Source organism: Typopeltis vanoorti, chromosome 15 (assembly GCF_054136105.1).
Source record: "Typopeltis vanoorti isolate ZY-2024b chromosome 15, IOZ_Tvanoo_1.0, whole genome shotgun sequence".
Classification (NCBI taxonomy): Eukaryota; Metazoa; Arthropoda; class Arachnida; order Uropygi; family Thelyphonidae; genus Typopeltis; species Typopeltis vanoorti.
In genome coordinates, this window is record NC_143563.1 from 60,402,210 (window position 1) to 60,422,193 (window position 19,984).

The 19,984-nt window shown below is 35.1% G+C and overlaps 1 protein-coding gene across 1 annotated transcript in view; it reads right to left on the bottom strand.

Annotated features, from left to right (window-relative positions):
- The window catches only part of LOC150098795 (glutaminase liver isoform, mitochondrial-like), a 270,677-nt gene that overhangs the window by 34,947 nt on the left and 215,746 nt on the right, over positions 1-19,984 (bottom strand). The window lies entirely within an intron of this gene.

The window sequence follows — 19,984 nt, forward strand, 5'->3', positions numbered from 1 at the left end:
CACTGTGCACCATGTTACATACACCTGGTTGATATATATCTTAGAAAAGCGAGCACTCATTAACTGCACATTAACAATCTCATTAGCTTCAGACACTCAAGTACCATCTACATTAAATAAAGTTATTCTTTTATATTCATTCTTTCTTTAGCTTGTGGCATAATGATAAAATTCTTTTGGATTGCCTTCAGCTTGCATGGCCAATTTCTTTTCATACTCCAATTTAGCTTTCTGCACAATAATCGTTATTTTTCTGGCCTGAGCTTTATATATTTAATAACTCCTCTCACTAATATTTTCATGACATTCTTTCCACATCATCTTCTTGTAGATCTCTTGCTTAATAAGGATGCACATCCATTTCGTTCCCAACCTATTTATTCTTCGAACACTAGGGATACATTCAGATACAACCTCACTTTTTCAAAGATTCCAATGCATTGCTGACATTTTTCCCATTCAGTAACTGATGATACCATAGGACCAAAGATAGTACTTTCCTAAGTTGATCATAATTTCCAGCTTTGTAGTTGAGAATGTAACGTGTTTTAATCGGAGCATCAATACAATTAGATACTTCCGAAGAAAGCACAGCGTGATCACTCTCACCAATTGGTGATAAAATAGTCATATTCTTAACAGAGACCCCCCCCCCCCTTCTGATGCTATGAGCAAATCAAACACTCTTTGACCTCGAGTTCCTTCTTTCACATGCTGCTTCAGAAAGTTGCCTTGTAACAATTCAATAAATTCCTCTTCTTTCTTATCATGAGATTTCTCTTCTACCCAATCAATGTTTGGAAAATTAAAGTGACCCATAATGAATCGTTCATTTGGTACCCATAAGGCTAAATAAATGCATTTCTTCGTCCCCTGCAACTGAGCCGCCAGGTCTATAGCAGCACCCCACCATATATTTCATTCTGTTAATCTCCACTTCACACTAGATAGACTCAAACTGACCGCTACATGGGACATTGTTACCATCATGGTTTTCTTGTGTTTCTATCCTAACTGGACTTAAGTCATCTGATATCATTAGTAGTACTCCTCCTCCTCCTCTCCTATCTCTTCTGTCATTCCTAAAAATAGTATATCCATTACACTCGATCCCATTTACCACATCTGATTCTAATAGCCAGGTAGAACTAATGCCAACAATCTTGGGCAGCATCGTATTCAATAAAGCAACGAACTCAACCCCTTTGTTTCTAATGTTCCTGGCATTTGTGTATAGACATGATAAATTACCATTATAATTAGATATGCAATCTATTTGGTCTTGTTCTAGAATTTTCTTTTTTCCTTCCCCAGACATACCAAACCCAAAGCATATTTTTTTCATCCCCTTCACCACATACATAACCATGCTCAAAGACATTCATATCTTTATCATGTTTCCATATCATAACTGAACTTTCACACATGTTTCCCATTCCTCTCTTGATGATCTAATTTCCCTGACTCCCTGAATTAGGTCTCATACCAAGAAGTAATTTCTCCAGGCTCCTGATGCCAAATGAATTAAAGTGCAGGTCATCATTCTTATACAAGTCTTTTCTGCCATCAAAACATTCCACACATCTAAAAACTCTCATCCATTTCTTCTACACAGCCTGTGTGTGAAATCATGGGTACTGTCATATCTGGTTAGTAATCCTACAATTTTTACTCTCTCAGATTTCTTTCTCGCGTCTTCCAACAGAACTTTCATATCTTCTTCTCATACTATATTTGTCACTACTTAAATTATTAGTACCTACCAGAACCACCATCTCTTTTACTTTTCAATTACATTTGTCATATTTTTAATTTTGACCCCAGGAAACTAGAATTAGTGACTCCCTCGGCAAGCACAAATTTTAAGATTGAGTCACCAATGTGTATCAATATTTAAATTTTTGTCTGGTACATCAGCTCATTCATCCACCTCAACACCAGAAAACAAAGTTTTAGTCCCCAAGATTTGCCAATTTTGTGAACCACCACACATGATCAACATCATGAAAATGTCAAAAAGCATTTTCAATTCATACACAATAAAAAAGAGTTAAATTTGGAAATACATACACATCTTACATACATCATTTAATAGAAGCAGCAATTCATTTTGCAGAAAGCGAATATAAGTGCCACCCTATAAAATTATCTTCAAAAAAGAAATGAGTCAAGGAACCATCTATTTATGCAGCAGATGCCACCCCATATACTGATACTGATATAAAGATGAAAATTACTTTCAATGGTACTATGAGGATTCATTTCTGACTATATATGTGAACTGCATATGTTGAGGATACCAAACAGGTGAGCTGAGCCTTCATCATAGAACAAGGATGTAACTGGCACTGAAAAAGTTTTAAATTTCAAGCTATGTGAATGATCTCTGGGTATCAGTACTGAGCATCCTATCTATTATTGTATACTACTATTCCTTTGCTTTCTTCATACATGCAATGCAGGTGATGGTCATGTTTAGCATGCTCTCCACACCATAATTGACTAATGAGGGAACTAGCACCTCTCTGCCATTCAAGCAGTAAAATAGATTTCACAGGCCAGCTGCTATTAGTAGGACCACACACTTTGGGAGGCTTCCTGATCATCTGGCAAATAATCTGCTGCTGCTGCTTACTTTGCCAGATTATGTCAGGTGGGAGTATAGCAACATTCAAGGAAGCACTATAAAACAGTGCTTTCTTGCATGTTGAATTACCACATCCCCTCTATGGGAGGGGAGTCCACAAGTTCTTCATCCTTGCTGCATGTTACTGCTCCACAAATTTTCCCAATATTCTGCTACTATGAAAGTTAGTATAACCAATTACTGAGTCACTGTGGCTGAAACAAAATCTCCCATAAAAAAACAACAAAAATGTATAAAAATATTAAAAATGCAATAAAAATTGAAAAAGAAAATTGACTTTATTAACATCCAGCGTACCCAGAACATCAAGTGGAATCCTCTACAGCTGGTCTCAACTTTCCATGTTACATCATCATGCATGCTGTCTTCCATAAGAAGTGCAGAATATGCTTTTATCAAGTCTGATATCCTATGCCAAAGGTTACTGGACCTGGTATCCCTTTATATAATCTGCTTGGGATCAAAATTTCCTTACATCGTTTTGTTGACTTCATCTACTGCTTTTCTGATGACTAGTGACCTTCTTGATTATTTATCTTTGAAAGTTAATCATACACAGTTTCACTGTTTAGGTAACTAAACAGTGAGATAACTACCTTCCTTAGAGATTTCAACATCCATAATTCACATGTGAATTCCCTTCACTAACTTCACAGTTCAACCAAAAGAAAAGTAGAACTGTTTGCTGTCAGTAATAACTAAAATAAATCATTCACCAACATAACAGATAATTCTCATCATTCTTCCAAAACAGCAAAAACCTTTTCTTAACTGGCTTCCTTCCAATACATCACTGAAGCTAAATAGAAAATATGCTGGAGCATATTTTTGTATGCATGCAACATGTATTTACATAACTGTTAAATTTCCAAAACAGAACTTTGTAATGACTAAATGCATCAAGCATTTAGTCATTACAAAAAGACAGGAATTGTACATCCAGTTTCACCAATATAAGGTAAGTTACAGGTACAACGGACATTCCAGGGTGGGCCAATGGGGAAGAGGATCCTTACAGCAGACGAGCAGTTTTTTTAATTTTATAGATGGTTTCAAAGTAGAATTAAGATTGTAATGGTGTAAAATTCTATTTATTTTATCTGATAACCTTTTAATGTGGGATAGCTATAGTTTTACCATAATCTATATTATATGCATTTTTTGAGGAAGTTTTATGAAGAACTTTATTGATAGTATTTTGCTGTATCCATTATTTATAAATGTATTGCTAATAATTTGTAATCCTTGTTTAAGAGCTTTGTAAGCCTTGTTATAACTCTGTTTTTGAGAGTGTTTTTTGTGAAAGGTGGTGATAACAGTTAGCATATATATATATATATATATATATTGCAAAAAATAGATTTAATGACTCCAAGACCGAGATAACATTTTACAAGATTTTAATGATAAATACTACTAGTTTCGGCATATAGCAGCCTTCTTCAGGTATTTATAAAGGAAAGGAATACTAATAAACATTGAATTATTTAAATAAACAAACTGGAAATTACAGGTACAAATTGCCTCACATAATCGATACATAAAAACGTTGTATTTTTCAAGTTGTTCCAACTGGCGTGCCATTGTTTGTTGCAATTGTGCGTGTAAGTTCACGTGAACGCCAATATTGAATAACTGCAGCATGGCTATCTGGGATGTTATAACTTAAATTATTATTTAAGTGGACCGGGTTCAGTAGGATTTACAACGTTTTTATGTATCGATTATGTGAGGCAATTTGTACCTGTAATTTCCAGTTTGTTTATTTAAATAATTCAATGTTTATTAGTATTCCTTTCCTTTATAAATACCTGAAGAAGGCTGCTATATGCCGAAACTAGTAGTATTTATCATTAAAATCTTGTAAAATGTTATCTCGGTCTTGGAGTCATTAAATCTATTTTTTGCAATGTATAACAACCGAGTAAAAACTAATCGCCACATCTATAGCCTAAATGACGAGGCGTCTCTAATGAAAATACAAAGGAATTTTAAAAGAACATTGAAGAAAATAGGACTGAAAATAAACAGGTTAGTTTTCCTCAAACGTTGTAAGTTCCATGCAGTTTTTCCCAATTTCATCTCTTTTAAAGAAAAGATAACAACGGAACGCGCTAAAAGAATCTATCGTAATGCTAAAATGGATCTCCTCAGCGAAAGAATTACAGACACAAAACGTAGTTTAGCTTTTTTGTTCAGCACTAAAAGATGTTTAACTCAAAAACTTGAAGAAATTATGGATAATGTTAACTTACATGATTTTATCATTAACAGTGAAGCACAAGCCACACGAATACAAAACAAGAATAAATACACCCTTATCAAGAAATTTGATAATCTAATAAGGATACAAAACAGATCTGGTCATAGTGATGCCCGTATTAATCCTGGAAAGGTTGTAGTGAACAAATCTTCTCATATGTTAACGGATGCAGAAACGAATATTCTTAGCAAAGGTCTCAATTTTATTCCCTCACCAAAATTTATCCCTAAAGAATCTCTTCTTACAAAAATAGAAAAAGCATGTTCACTCATTCCTAATCATTTGGCGAAACTTCTTCGTATTGAATCGATTTTCATTATAAATAATGCCAAACCTCCAACAGATAATATTTCAGTGGCTGAAAGAAAAGCCCTAAAAAATCTAAAACAGAACAGTAACATTATTATTTTACCTGCAGATAAAGGCAACTCTACGGTCATCCTCAACTCTGAAGATTACCACAACAAAATGCTTCAATTACTTGAAGATAGTTCAATATATTCAATTCTTCAGGAAGATCCTACAAGAGAATTACAAAACCGTACAAACAACTTGTTAAAGACTGCGAGTGAGCTTCCTCATAATATTCGCCTCTCATTACGCTCTCTACATCCTCTTATCCCACGCATCTATGGAGTTCCAAAAATTCATAAAGAAAACATCCCTCTTCGCCCAATTGTGGAAGGAATTGATTCACCTACATATAAACTTTCAAAATATTTAGCAAAGTACCTCAAGTGTTTCTCCAATAAATCTTCATCTTTCATCAAAAACACCACAGATTTTGTTTCTCATATTAAAGATATTCCCATCGATGATAATGATATTCTAGCTAGTTTGGACATTATATCTTTATTTACTAACGTTCCTACGGACGAGGTACTTACATTACTACAGGATAAATTATCCAAAAAAATGTTCACTTTATTAAAGCATTGCATTCATTCTGGTTACTTCAGATATAAGGACTCCATTTACCAACAAAAACAAGGCCTGGCAATGGGCAACCCTTTGTCCCCTGTGCTAGCTAACATCTTCCTTGAAGACTTTGAAAAGAAAGCCATATCTTCCTTCTCATTTAAACCAAAAGTTTGGAAAAGATATGTTGATGATATATTCATTATTTGGAATCACGGGCACACAGCTCTCACAGATTTTCTTCGTCATCTAAACATCCAACATCCTAATATAAAATTTACTGCTGATATAGAAAATAATAACTCTTTACCTTTTTTGGATGTTATGCTTACACGATACTCTGAAAGATTAAAAATCTCTATGTACAGAAAACCTACGCATACCAATAGATATCTGCATAATCTTTCTCATCATTTTCCACCACAAAAACTTGGAATTATATCTACCTTAGGACACAGAGCACGTTCTCTCTTAAATGAACAAGATGAACTACAAAAAGAAATGAATCACCTCACTCTTATTTTTAAACAAAATGGATACTCTGAAAAAACAATTAAGAAACTTCTTCTGAACCCTCCTAAGCAGTGCACAACAGAGACTATTAATTTTAAAGGTAGCATCTCTATTCCATACATTAGCACAGTCTCTAAGAAAATAGCTAAAGTCCTTAAAAAATATAATATCAGGACCTTCTTCACCACACTTCCAAAAATCCGCTCTCTAATCAGCCATCCAAAACCTACTCATCACAACCTTAAGTACCCTGGAGTATATAAATTGTGGTGTGATTGCAATATCCCATACTTTGGTCAAACTAACAAATCTATTGAACAACGCATAGAAGAGCATAAGAGAGACATCTCATACAAAAGATCTCATGCAACTGCATTATCCAGTCATGTTCTTTTTTCAAATAATCCTAATGATGACCAACAAAGCCACTCTGTATGCTGGAATAGATCAGAAAATATTTTTCGCTGTGAAGATGAGTTTGAAAGAAAAATCGTAGAATCAAGGGAAATCCTACTGAACCCGGTCCACTTAAATAATAATTTAAGTTATAACATCCCAGATAGCCATGCTGCAGTTATTCAATATTGGCGTTCACGTGAACTTACACGCACAATTGCAACAAACAATGGCACGCCAGTTGGAACAACTTGAAAAATACAACGTTTTTATGTATCGATTATGTGAGGCAATTTGTACCTGTAATTTCCAGTTTGTTTATTTAAATAATTCAATGTTTATTAGTATTCCTTTCCTTTATAAATACCTGAAGAAGGCTGCTATATGCCGAAACTAGTAGTATTTATCATTAAAATCTTGTAAAATGTTATCTCGGTCTTGGAGTCATTAAATCTATTTTTTGCAATGTATAACAACCGAGTAAAAACTAATCGCCACATATATATATATATATATATTGGCCGGTATGTGTAGGCTTGCTTGCAGTAGACAGTGAAGGATAGACTACCTGAGTGAAGGCATGTGACCAATATCCAGGAAAGGGAGTGAGTTCTGATTTTCAATTTCAATAGTAAAATGTATGACCTGTACTACCTGAACAAACATGAAAAAACATGTTTGTTCAGGTAGCTGAGGAAGGTGTTTAAAGTTTGGTGGTTGTGTGGCCAGATGACGAAAGCATCATTAACATATGTAAGCCAAACTGTAGGCTTTAAAGTAAAGGAATCTACAGTATGTTGCTCAAAAGCTTCCATATAAAAGTCAGCAATTGAGGGTTATAGTGGTGAGCCCATGCCTGTACTTTCTTTTTGTAGGTAAAAATTATTTTGCCATACAAAGTAACTGGAAAGTAGTATGTGGGCAAAGAACCATAATTTCCATAATTTCAGGCCAGTAGTTTTGGCTAAATTAATGTAACTTTAGCATACCGTGTAGATTGTAATGTAGCGTGTTTCTCTGTATATATGTGTATACTCCAGATGATGAACCTAATGTGAAGGTTGATACATTGAGTGATAATTTTAGTTTATATTAAACTGAAGTGTAACTATAACCCAGTCATTGTTTCTATATTATCTTCACTCCACTTGAAAATTGTGAGGAGATCAGTGTGCACATTGCATATTTAATATAACAGAAGATAACAATTTTTCAAACTTTCAAAACAGAAAGGCAGTCATTATAATTTAAGGTAGGCAAAAGAGTAAGGCTTCAGCACTTTCTTTGAACCAACATTCAAATTTAAAAGTACAGTTATGCAAAAGTCTGGTATTTTCCTAATGAAAAGAACAGTCAAAAAACATATTTCATAACACTAGAGCCATATGTAGCTTATCAAGCCTCACAAATCATGTTTGGCTCAACATGATTTGGCTAACCATGGGATTCATTAGATAATACAAAACTCTTGCGTAGCTGTACTTTAAATTTTAATGTTTATTTTAAAAAAGTGCTGAAGCCTTACTCCATTGGCCTAACTTAAACCATAATGACTGACATTCTATTCCAGAAATTTGGGAGATTCATCATCAATTTCTTGATATGTACCCTCAAGAGATGTTTAGGCTATTGTGACAGCACTACATGATTAGCTTTACATTATTATTAATCTCCTATCAGCATTTTTTCTCCGAATTAGTATATTACTTGTCAGCACGCCAATATTTTCATACCTAACATTTCATTCTTCGAAGGCGCTTCTAACTGAATCAATCTACCTATACCTTGGTCTCCACCTGGGCCTTTTTACTACCATCTTGGCATCAAACACTTGTTTTGGTAATCTTTCCTTTCCTATTATATTTAAGTGACCGTACTATATTAGATTAAAACTGTTCACACACCCTTTAAACAACGTTAAGTTCCTTCCTAATGTCTTCATTTTTAATACGATTCTGCCAGCGATGCCCTCTGTTCAGGCCTCTAATTTTTCTAACATCTCATATCTGTGGACTCTAATCTTTGATCAAGTGCTTTATTTCTAACTCAACTCTCGGATCCATAACTTAAAACTGATTTGAACACAGTCTTGTATAACTGCTAGTTTAGTGTTCTGGCTAATTTCTCTCTTATTCTATATAAATTTATTCAACTAAGCCACCTACAATACCAGCTTTGCTTATTCTGTCGTCTATTTCTATTTCCAGGTTTAACTTGCCATCTTCAATAAAAACTATGCCTGAATAGCTGAAATATTTTACTTGTTCTACAGGCTCTCCATTCAGAATGCAGCTGAAGTTTTTTGTGTTCCTACCTATTTTCATAATATTGGTCTTTTTATTGCTCATTTTCATTTGTTACAGCTGTTATTCAATTTAGTTAGGGAATCCTGGAGACTTGCACTGGATGTGTTTAGGAGTACAACATCATCTGCATAAAGCAAAGAGTTAAGTTTGATATCTCCAATTCTAATATCAGGTTTGATGCCACTTTCAATCATAATGTGATCTATAATAGATGATGAATAAGAGTGGAGATAATGTGCATCCTTGTCTTACAGCTGATTTTACATTAAACCATAGCTTCCTATTTCTCGTGGAAAGGCTTAGACATTGGTTATGCATTTTTTACTATGTAATTTAAGGAAATTACGTCACTAGGATATACATTAAAATAAATTTTAATATACTTCAATATTTCGGCAACATCACGTTGCCATTTTCAAGAAACTTAAGAACAAGACACGTGCACGCAGGCACAACAAACAGTAAATGAGGAAGAAGCTATTATTTCTCCTAAAGTCCTGATGGTGCCCCCTAGTGGGCAATGTTGGTATTCTTGGGCGATTGGGCTGAAGGTCTTCTGATGTAGGTTTCCCAAATTTGAGGCAGTCTCGTGCAGCCAAATTTGTTGAGGTTCAGATTGTTTCTTAGGGCTGAAGCTGATTTCATGAAAAGCCTTTTATACTTGTATTTACTACGGTGTACTATCGTGGCTTTCTTCCACCGTGTTCTATGGCAGGTATCCAGCACATGGTCAGCAAGACCAGAGTGGCTGTATTGGTGAAACCGGATGTAGTCCTTGTGTTCTGAAATTCTGATATTGGCTGTCCTGTCTGTTTGGCCAAAGTAGGACAGCTTACAGCTGCAAGGGACCAGGTATACACTAGGTAGGTCTGGGGGGGGGGGGGTTTGGTCTTTAGTAGAGCGGATAAGGGATGCCAATTTTTTATGTGGTCTGTAACAAGAAGTCAAGTTATGTTTTTTTAGGATTTTTGCAATTTTTTCTGAGGTGCCTCAGATATAGGGTATGGTGATGGATTTAGAGTAATCCTTGTTGTGTGTGTGTGTGGGGGGGGGGGGGGTTACTGGTTTCAATATTTTTTGGATTTTTTTTGGGAGGGGGGGGGGTAGAGTTTCTCAGCCATTGGCTGAGAAAGTGTTGAGAATGTGGTTTAGTTCTGTGGTTAAGGCATTGTCATTTGAACAGATAAGTTTAGCCCTGTTGTATAGTGTCTTAATGACTCCATATTGTTGCGAGTAGGGGTGGTGAGATTGTTGGTGAATGTATCTGCCTGTATGGGTGGGTTTTCTATAGACTGAGAAAACCAAGGTTCCATCAGGCTGGTGGGTGACTAGTGTGTCTAAGAAAGGAAGGCAGTTGTTTTTTTCTTCTTCCAGGGTGAATTTGATTCTGGGGTGTTGGTTGTTTATATGTGTTAGGAAGGAGAGGAGTGCATCAGAGTCATGTGGCCAAATAGCGAACATCATCAACATAGCGAAGCCAAATGGTTGGTTTTTGTGGTGCAGAGTTTAAGGCTTTCTCTTCAAAAGTCTCCATATAAAAGTTGGCCAAGGGTGGGGAGAGTGGAGAACCTATGGCTGTCCCCTCTATTTATTTGTAGAATTTTCCTTGCCAAACAAAATAGTCTGAGTTCATTGTGAACTGAAAAAGGGTTTGGAAGGTGTCGTATCCCAAGAATACCAACATTGCCTGCTAGGGGGCACCATTAGGACTTTAGGAGAAATAATAGCTTCCTGCTTCTTCCTCATTTACTGTTTGTTGTGCCTGATATCGGGAGGAAATTTAGCTTGGATTAGCTCTAAGGATTCTTTGAGTGGGACATTTGTGAATAAGGAGGAGGAGACATCAAAACTGACCATTATGTCAGTGTGTAAGGTTTTCTACGCTGGCTTTGAAGTGGGCTGAGTTTTTTGTGTGTGAAAGTGTGTTGCCAGTATAGTGTGAGAGAGCTTTGGCCAAATGTTTAGCTAGTTTGTATGTGGGGGAATCAATGCCATCCACTATGAGACGTAATGGCACATTTTCTTTATGTATTTTTGGGAGTCTATAAATACGGGGGTGGATGGAGTTAAATGGTTTTAATTTGTTAGTGATTTCCACAGGCCAAGAAGTGACCTTCTTAAGGAGCCTGTGGAGTTTTCTAATTTGTGAGTTGGTGGGATTGTACTCGATAGAGAGGTAAGTAGCCCAATCTATTAATAAAGCTTTCAGCTTACCTGTGTAATCCTTTTGGTTAAGCAATACTGTGGCGTTCCCTTTATCAGCTTTGGTGATTATTATTTTCTTGTTTCTCTTTAATTCCAGTAGAGATTTAATTTCCTTACTGGGCATGTTGGGTTTTGGTGGTTTAGCTTTGGTCAGAACACAAGCTACATCCACCAGTCTAATATCGTTGGTGACGTGGTTTGGAAGGTGTCGTATCCCAAGAATACCAACATTGCCTGCTAGGGGACACCATCAAGACTTTAGGAGAAATAATAGCTTCCTGCTTCTTCCTCATTTACTGTTTGTTGTGCCTGCGTGCACATATCTTGTTCTTAAGTTTCTTGAAAATGGCAATGTGACGTTACCGAAATATTGAAGTATATTAAAATTTATTTTAATGTATATCCTAGTGACGTTGTAATTTCCTTAAATTACTTAGTAAAAAAAAACATAGCTTCCTATGTTTCCTTCAATTCTAACTGCTGAATTACAACTTTAAGTTTCTCTTTCACAATTTTTCTCAGCCTCTTTTCAAGTATGTTTGCATAAATCTTACTTGGAACACTTAGAGAAATTTCTTGGTAATTCTCAGATTCATCTTTATTCCCTCTTTTATAGATAGGTACTATGAGAGCTCGACTCCAATTCTGAAATGTCACCCTCTGACATTATGCATTAAGGCCCTCTGAATTATGCAGTGTAGTCACTGCAAAACTTTTATACCTCCATATTTGAACATTTCTGCTTAAATATCATCTACTCCAGCTGCCTTTCCACATTTCAAGTTTTTGAACTTTTTCTACTTCAAATATTGATACGTACTCCTGTTTACAATTTCATGGAAATTTTCCTACTATTCTTTTTAAAAATTTTTATGGAATTTACAACCGTGTTGAAAAAGCTTTTTTTATTATCCGGACGTTTCGATCTTCACATCAAGATCATCATCTGGAGCGTACATAAATATATGGGACAAGCTGAGTTACATCATTAACTGTAAGCTAGAGAAACAATGATTTGATCACATGTTATTCTACTGGCGTGGCCTCTGGCGAAAAAAATAAAATAAAATAAAATAAAAAATAAATTTTTTACATCAAGCTAAATTCTATTTTTACAATGACAGGAATAAACATTCTTTTTGATGGTTTTCTTTCAGAAACAATTGGTGTCCTATTTTTAGTATTACAATTCTTATTTTTGATTTACAATACTGGATTTTCTACAGTCCTGTTTATAGTTGTTCTTGGTGAGGAAGGTCGAATATATATCTTCCATATGTTTGGGATTTTTAAACCATCATTGTTGTTCAGATTGGAGTGGTTGCTGATAATCTCACAGGCTTCCTTGAATTTCCGTTCATACCATGTTTTAGTGTGATGTAGACAGCTGGTGGTTTTCCAGTCAATTCTGTGTAAGGTATTGAGGGCATGATCAGAAAGGCCAGCTTCACCATAATTATTATATTTAATGTGTTGTTTATGTTCTTTTTGTCTAATAGGAATAGTGCATCCTGTTTCTCCTATATATGGTATGTTGCAAGTACAATAAATCCGGTATACTCCATGGATGAGTTGAGTAAGCTTTTTAATTTTGCAGGAGGTTTAAAGGTGGCTTTGAGGTTGTACTTTTGTAGTACTCTGTTTATTTTGTCTGAATATCAGACAAAATAAACAGATATTCATAAACAGATATTTGTCTGATATTCAGACAAAATACTCTGTTTATTTTGTCTGAATATCAGACAAAATAAACAGATATTCATAAACAGATATTTGTCTGATATTCAGACAAAATACTCTGTTTATTTTGTCTGATATTCAGACAAAATAAACAGAGTACTACAAAAGTACAACCTCGGAGCCACCTTTAAACCTCCTGCAAAATTAAAAAGCTTACTCAACTCATCCAAAGACCCACTCCCTCCACTAGCTCACCCTGGAGTATACCGGATTTATTGTACTTGCAACATACCATATATAGGAGAAACACGACACACTATTCCTATTAGACAAAAAGAACATAAACAACACATTAAATATAATAATTATGGCGAAGCTGGCCTTTCTGATCATGCCCTCAATACCTTACACAGAATTGACTGGAAAACCACCAGCTGTCTACATCACACTAAAATATGGTATAAACGGAAATTCAAGGAAGCCTGTGAGATTATCAGCAACCACTCCAATCTGAACAATAATGATGGTTTAAAAATCCCAAACATATGGAAGATATATATTCGACCTTCCTCACCAAGAACAACTATAAACAGGACTGTAGAAAATCCAGTATTGTAAATCAAAAATAAGAATTGTAATACTAAAAATAGGACACCAATTGTTTCTGAAAGAAAACCATCAAAAAGAATGTTTATTCCTGTCATTGTAAAAATAGAATTTAGCTTGATGTAAAAAATTTATTTTTTATTTTATTTTATTTATTATTTTTTTTCGCCAGAGGTCACGCCAGTAGAATAACATGTGATCAAATCATTGTTTCTGTAGCTTACAGTTAATGTGTAACTCAGCTTGTCCTGTATATTTATGTACACTCCAGATGATGATCTTGATGTGAAGATCGAAACATCGGGATAATAAAAAGTTTTTTCAACATGGTTGTAAATTCCATAAAAATTTTTAAAATGAATGCTGATCACCGTGTAACATTAAAAGAAAGGATTCCTACTATTTTGACACTGCCTGTTTCATTTAACAGTCTTTCAAAGTAATTACTCTAGACATCTAGGCTATTATTATCTTTAGTTTTCATGTTACCTTTATCATCTTTGATTCCTTTTACTCATTCCTCTATTTCTAAGCTTTTTCAATAGCCTCCAGAACATTTTGCAACCTTCCTGATTTACCTCAATGTGATCACACATAGCTTAGCTCTCCAACTTATTTGTTAGGAGCTTTCAGTATGCTTTTTTCTTTTCGAGGACTGCTTCTTGTGTCCAACCATGGTATTCCTATTTTTCTATCCTTACAAATTTACCACATACCTTTCTGGCTGAATCAATCAATGTTGTCTTCAGAGTTTGCCATTGAGACTCCAAGGTTTGATTCTTGTTTTCAAATTGTTTAATTTTTTGTTCAATAATGTTTGTATAGTTCAGTCTACAGTTTACTTGCATCTCAACTTTAATTATTTTTAAAACTTTTTTCCATATTGTTCTTTTCTAAGTGATATTCATTTTGATCCTACTTAGCACTAAGTGATAGTCACTTCCAATTTCAAATCCTCTTAGATGGCGAATAAGAATGAAGATATCAATATCAACAATGACAGTCAATAAGACTTTTCTTATTTCTTGGGTCTTCTCTTCCTTTGTGCATATCTTCATGTTGGAAGATGTTAGTAATGACTAGTCTGTATGCTGAGCAGAAATCCAGCAGATACTGTGATACGATGATAGCCTCAATACTATGATGGCAAACGATTCAATGTGTAAGCTGTGTAGAAGGAATGGATGCGAGTTTTTGGATGTATGGAACGAATTTGAGGGATGAATGGATTTATAAGAGAGACAGCCTACACTTGAATGCAGTTGGTATCAGGAGTCTTAAAAAAACTAATAATTGGTATAACACCTAACACAGAGATCTAGGGAAACTACATTATAATGGGAAGAATGGTGAGAATATGTGTAAAAGTTGCAATATTATCTAACTGCATTAATGATGAGAATGGACATTATCATGGAAATAATAACAGGGAGAGAATGATTTCAACTTTGTGCTCATCTGGTTTGGATCCGTCAAATGTGTGCAAAGATGTCTGCAATTATAAGATACTAGAGAAGAACAGAGATTTGCAAGTTGTCTAACTGTCAAACAGACTACAGACAAGAGGATAAAAAAGAACATGCAGGTAACTTATTATGTCTGTACATGGAAACAAAGAAATAAAAAAAAACAAGAAAATAAAAAAAAAAACCTGGCATTTTTTATGAAACAGAATCATACATTGGTATCGAAGTAAAGGATACAGTATTTTTTAGAAAGGATAGACAGGATAATAGAGGTGGGGGCATGCTGCTAATGATATTAGATGACTTGAATCCAGTTAGTGTTGAGACCTAAGATTGTAATACTAGTAACAGTTTTTCCCCTGGCAATGAGTTTGAAGCCATGTGGTGTGAGGTGGAATCTAACAAGATCAAATATATAGGGAGTGTCATTACAGAACTGTTGGATCGATTGCTAATGATGAAGAAACACATCACCAAATGAAGACGAGGCCCAAAAAAGAGTAATCGTAATGGTGTGTGTGTGGGGGTCTTTAATTATCCAAACATTGATTTGATAGCAGCAAAATCTCATGAGAAAAATGAAACTGAATTTATTAAGCTGTTGCATGTTGCATGCTCAAGTGGCATGTGACAGAAGGAACTCAAGGTCAAAGAGTGTTAGATTTGATTATAGTGTCAGAGGGTGTTTCAGTTAAAGATAACTATTCTGCTTCCGGTTGGTGACAGTGATCATGCAGTACTCACTTGGGAAGTGGCTAAGTTTATGAATGTTCTATTCAGCAAAGTTTACATGCTGAACTACAAAGTAGGAAATTATGACCAACTGAGAAGTATGTTGAGTTCAACACAATTGAACTCAGCAATCAGTTGTGTTGCTGGATGGAAAGAATATCAACAGTGCATGGGAAGCATTTAAAAAATACTTAAATGATGCAATATCAGAATTTTTTCCGAGAGTTTGGAGAATAAATGAGGTAGGAGTCAAATGGATGTGTAATCTTATCAAACAAGAGATTCGTAAGAAAAAGATAATGTGGAAGGAATACTGTGTGCATAAGGATGATATATATGAAAATTATAAGCAGCAGGACAGAAGAGTCACAACTGTTGTACAGAAAGTCAGTTCTGAACATGAAAAGAAACTGGCTCTGCAAGCTCAAGACAACTCCAATGAATTCTATCATTATGTTGCAAGTAAAAGAAAAAATGAATATGAAAAAATAACTCCACTGAATGCAGATGATGTGAGGACAGATGCAGAAAATGTTGTTCAACTAATGAGTGCCCATTTTGCTAAAAGTTACCTACCTGGTGTATGCAACATTGAACTCACTGCTGCCTCTTCACTGGACAAAGAAACTCAGGTGTATGAGGAGGAGGTATTAGAGCTATTGCACAAAATGGATAAGAATTCAGTTACAGGGGCTGATGGGATATAAGCACAGATGCTAAAAGAGTGTTCAGCTGAACTGGCTATTCCTTTAACCAGGCTATATAAGTTGAGTCTCAGAACAGGGAATATTCTGCAGGAGTGGAAAGAATATATGGTAATCCCATTGCAAAAGGGTGGTGCAAAGACCAATGTATCCAATTATTGAAGAGTCATCAGTATCTCAGAAGTGGTGGTGAAAATTTTGGAAAAGTTGGTTAATGCTTGCATTCAAAAATGGGTTGACTTTGCAATGAACAGCATTGGTTTTGGATTTTGCTAAGGCTTTTGCATGGAATACTGTTACATAAATTGGAGAATATGGGTATGGATTATAAAATATTAACATGGATAAGAGGATGGCTGACTGACAGATATCAAAAAGTTATATACAGGGGATGCGAGTCTGCAAAATTTAAGGTAACCAGTTGTGTACTGCAAGGATCGGTCCTTGGTCCACTGTTATTCAATCTGTACATTAATGACATTAATGTGCAGATTGAATAACATTAATGTACAGATTGAAGGATTTGACAGGAGACATACAGCTATTTGCTGATGATGCAAAGATAGGTAGGGTAATCAGGAATGCAGCTGATATACTTGCAAAATGATTTGAATAGGCTGGAATTGTGGGCATGGGAAAATGGATGTCGTTCAATGTCAGTAAATGTAAAGTCATGCACGTTGGCATAATTAGATATCCAATGTCATGTTATGATGATAAGATTATGCTAGGAGAAACTAATCAGGCTAGGTATCTTGGATGTTAGTAGATAGGAAGTTGAAGTTCAGGGGCCATGTAGCAAACATTGCAAATACAACTCAAAAGATAATTGCAATGCTGATACAAACTTTGACATGTAAAGATAAGGATATCATTTTTTTTTGCCTCTTTACAAGGGCTTGATAAGACCTCACTTGGAATATTATGCACAGGTCTGGTCTCCTGGTTTCCATGGTGATTCTGATACAGTGGAGGAGAGAAAGAGTACAAAGGAGATTCTTAAAAATGATATCAGGATTGTGGAATAGTGATTATGAAGACAGATTGAGAATTTGTAGCCAGACACTAGCAAACAGGAGAAAAAGGGGGTGATATGATTGAGACACACAAACTTCTGAAAGGATCATACAGAATTTCAGTTAATGGAATTTTTTATTTTATGGAGGGTGGGAGAAGGACAAGAGGGCATCCTTGGAAGCTGAGAATGAATGAATGAGAAGGGGGGTCCGAGATCTAGATTTTTCTCTCATAGAGTGGTGCATGACTGAAATGGATTGCATTTCGATGTTGTTTGTGCAGGCAGTGAGAATGAATTCAAGAACAAGTATAATAGCTGGTGAAGTAGTATGTGGCCTCCCTCAATGAGTCCCTGACTCCCTGGAGGTCTCTCTTAATAATAATACCATTATTATTAACTTTGCCCTTTTCTACAAACTTTACCAAAACATTTCTGTATGCAAGGTGGGATTCACTTCCTACTCTGCTGTTTGGATCTCCAATAATTACCACTTTTCCATTTTCTTTGTCAGCTGCCTCCTCTAGTGACAAAAAATTCCTCCACTTCTTCCTTAGGAGATCCATAGGTACCATAGGCAAAAGAAGCTTCACCCATTTTCCCATTTTGAAGTCTGCCCACATAACTCCAGCTTGAAACTGCCTTCCAATCAAAAAGTTTATCTTCATGTTTGGTGTTGAATGTTATTGCTACTCCTTCCTTTCCTTGATTGTTATTGCTTGATTATTATTTAGTAAGATCTCAGATGTTTTTATCTTCTTTTTCTCAGTAATGCCAATTTTGTCCACACGGTACTTTTCCAGTTCTTTTGACAGTTCGATTTCCTTTTCATTAATACTCCTTATATTGATGGTTCCTATCATCAGTTCTTCTGATGTTGGGTTTATTCTTCATAAAGATGATGAGCTGGAACAAACTCAAACAAACTGCACCTTGGTTCCTTGCCAAAAACAGCAGGGTGAGTAACCTTGCTTAACCAGACAATGCCTCAGCTGGCATGAAATCTCATCATGTTGTACCATCATATTACTTGGAGTTTACCCAGTGGATACCAACTAATGGGACACACCATATGAAGATGAGGATTGAACATTAGGTCAGAAGCCCCACTCAGTTCTCCACATTCCTTAAAGGTGATGTGGAGGTCTCCTCTCGGTTATTTGGCTTTGACCTTTAAGTGACCACTACCCTCAATCTCAAATGTATTAAATATCTTTTTTCACACACAAATCAATAGTGCTTTATCCTACTATTTGTCTGTTCTGCTGCTTCAAATTTCTATTATTGTTCTTCAGATCACACTGATGATGTTTTATAATAAGTAAAATGAAATATTTGTGATTAATAAATAATATTATTTTACTGTGGCATGCATGTTTTGTTTAAATATGGAAGTCAACATGGGTGTCATTTTATTAAGACTGTAGAGATTATCAACTCTACTATAACAAACCACTATATAAACTCAGTATAAAATTCACCAGAAAACAAAAAATCCACTTTAACAAACTGGTTTTAATCAGTTTACTATGATGGATTTGCTATGGTGAATTTCCTACATTGCACCTGACTCTGGAGACTTTCTGTTAGTTTGTTATAGTGAGTGAATTTGTTATAATGGTGTTTGCTATAGTGAAATTGGCACTATCTCTCCTGTAGGCATTTTCATGAGTGCTATGTTCTTCTAAACTGACTTTTATTATTCCTGTTTTCCCCTAATCCTTTAAAACTGTGGTCAATATCAATTCACAGTCCAACTTTACATTTACCAAACCAACTTCTCTTCTCCTCTTTCATTCTGTCTTCTGGGATATCTTTTTCCATGTAGTGTTTCCTAAGCACTACAACTTCCAACAGTTAAAAAAAAAAATAAATAATATGGTTACTTCTCTCTTCTTAGCCACTTGCTAAGATGTAGTAATGATTTCCTATATGTTTTGCAACCATCATTGTCAGGGTCTGGGATTAATATATATATATATATATTTTTTTTTTTAAATAAATAAATAAATAAATACCATCCTGGTGATGTCTAGTTCTGCAGAAGCTTGGCTAATCCTTGAAGTGAGGTGTGAAGATCACATCTTGACCTTTGCCTATATTTGTTCACAGCACAATGCTTTAAAGCTTAATTCTGGGGGATATGCCATATGCCCAGTGCTAATAACAGACCTACCAATATGAATGTAAGGTAAAGGATTTCATAAAACTTCCCGAGATAAAAAAGGTAAGGAATTAAGTATCTACAAGTGAAAAGTTTTTAGGAAAAACCCTTTACTTATTTGTGCAAAACTATTTCTGTTACATTAACAATAACAGTTTGCCAAATGTTTTGTAAAATAAAAGAAAAAAAAATTTTTAACAATCATTTTGAAATTAATAATTTAGAAATCATTGTAGTTTAGCCTACTTAGGTACTACTGCTGTGGCTATCTCAAGAATATCTTCAGATATTCATTCTTATAACAACATCAATATTCAATTAACAATTATTTTTTTTTATTAAGAAATGAATAAATAAATCACTAGGTGT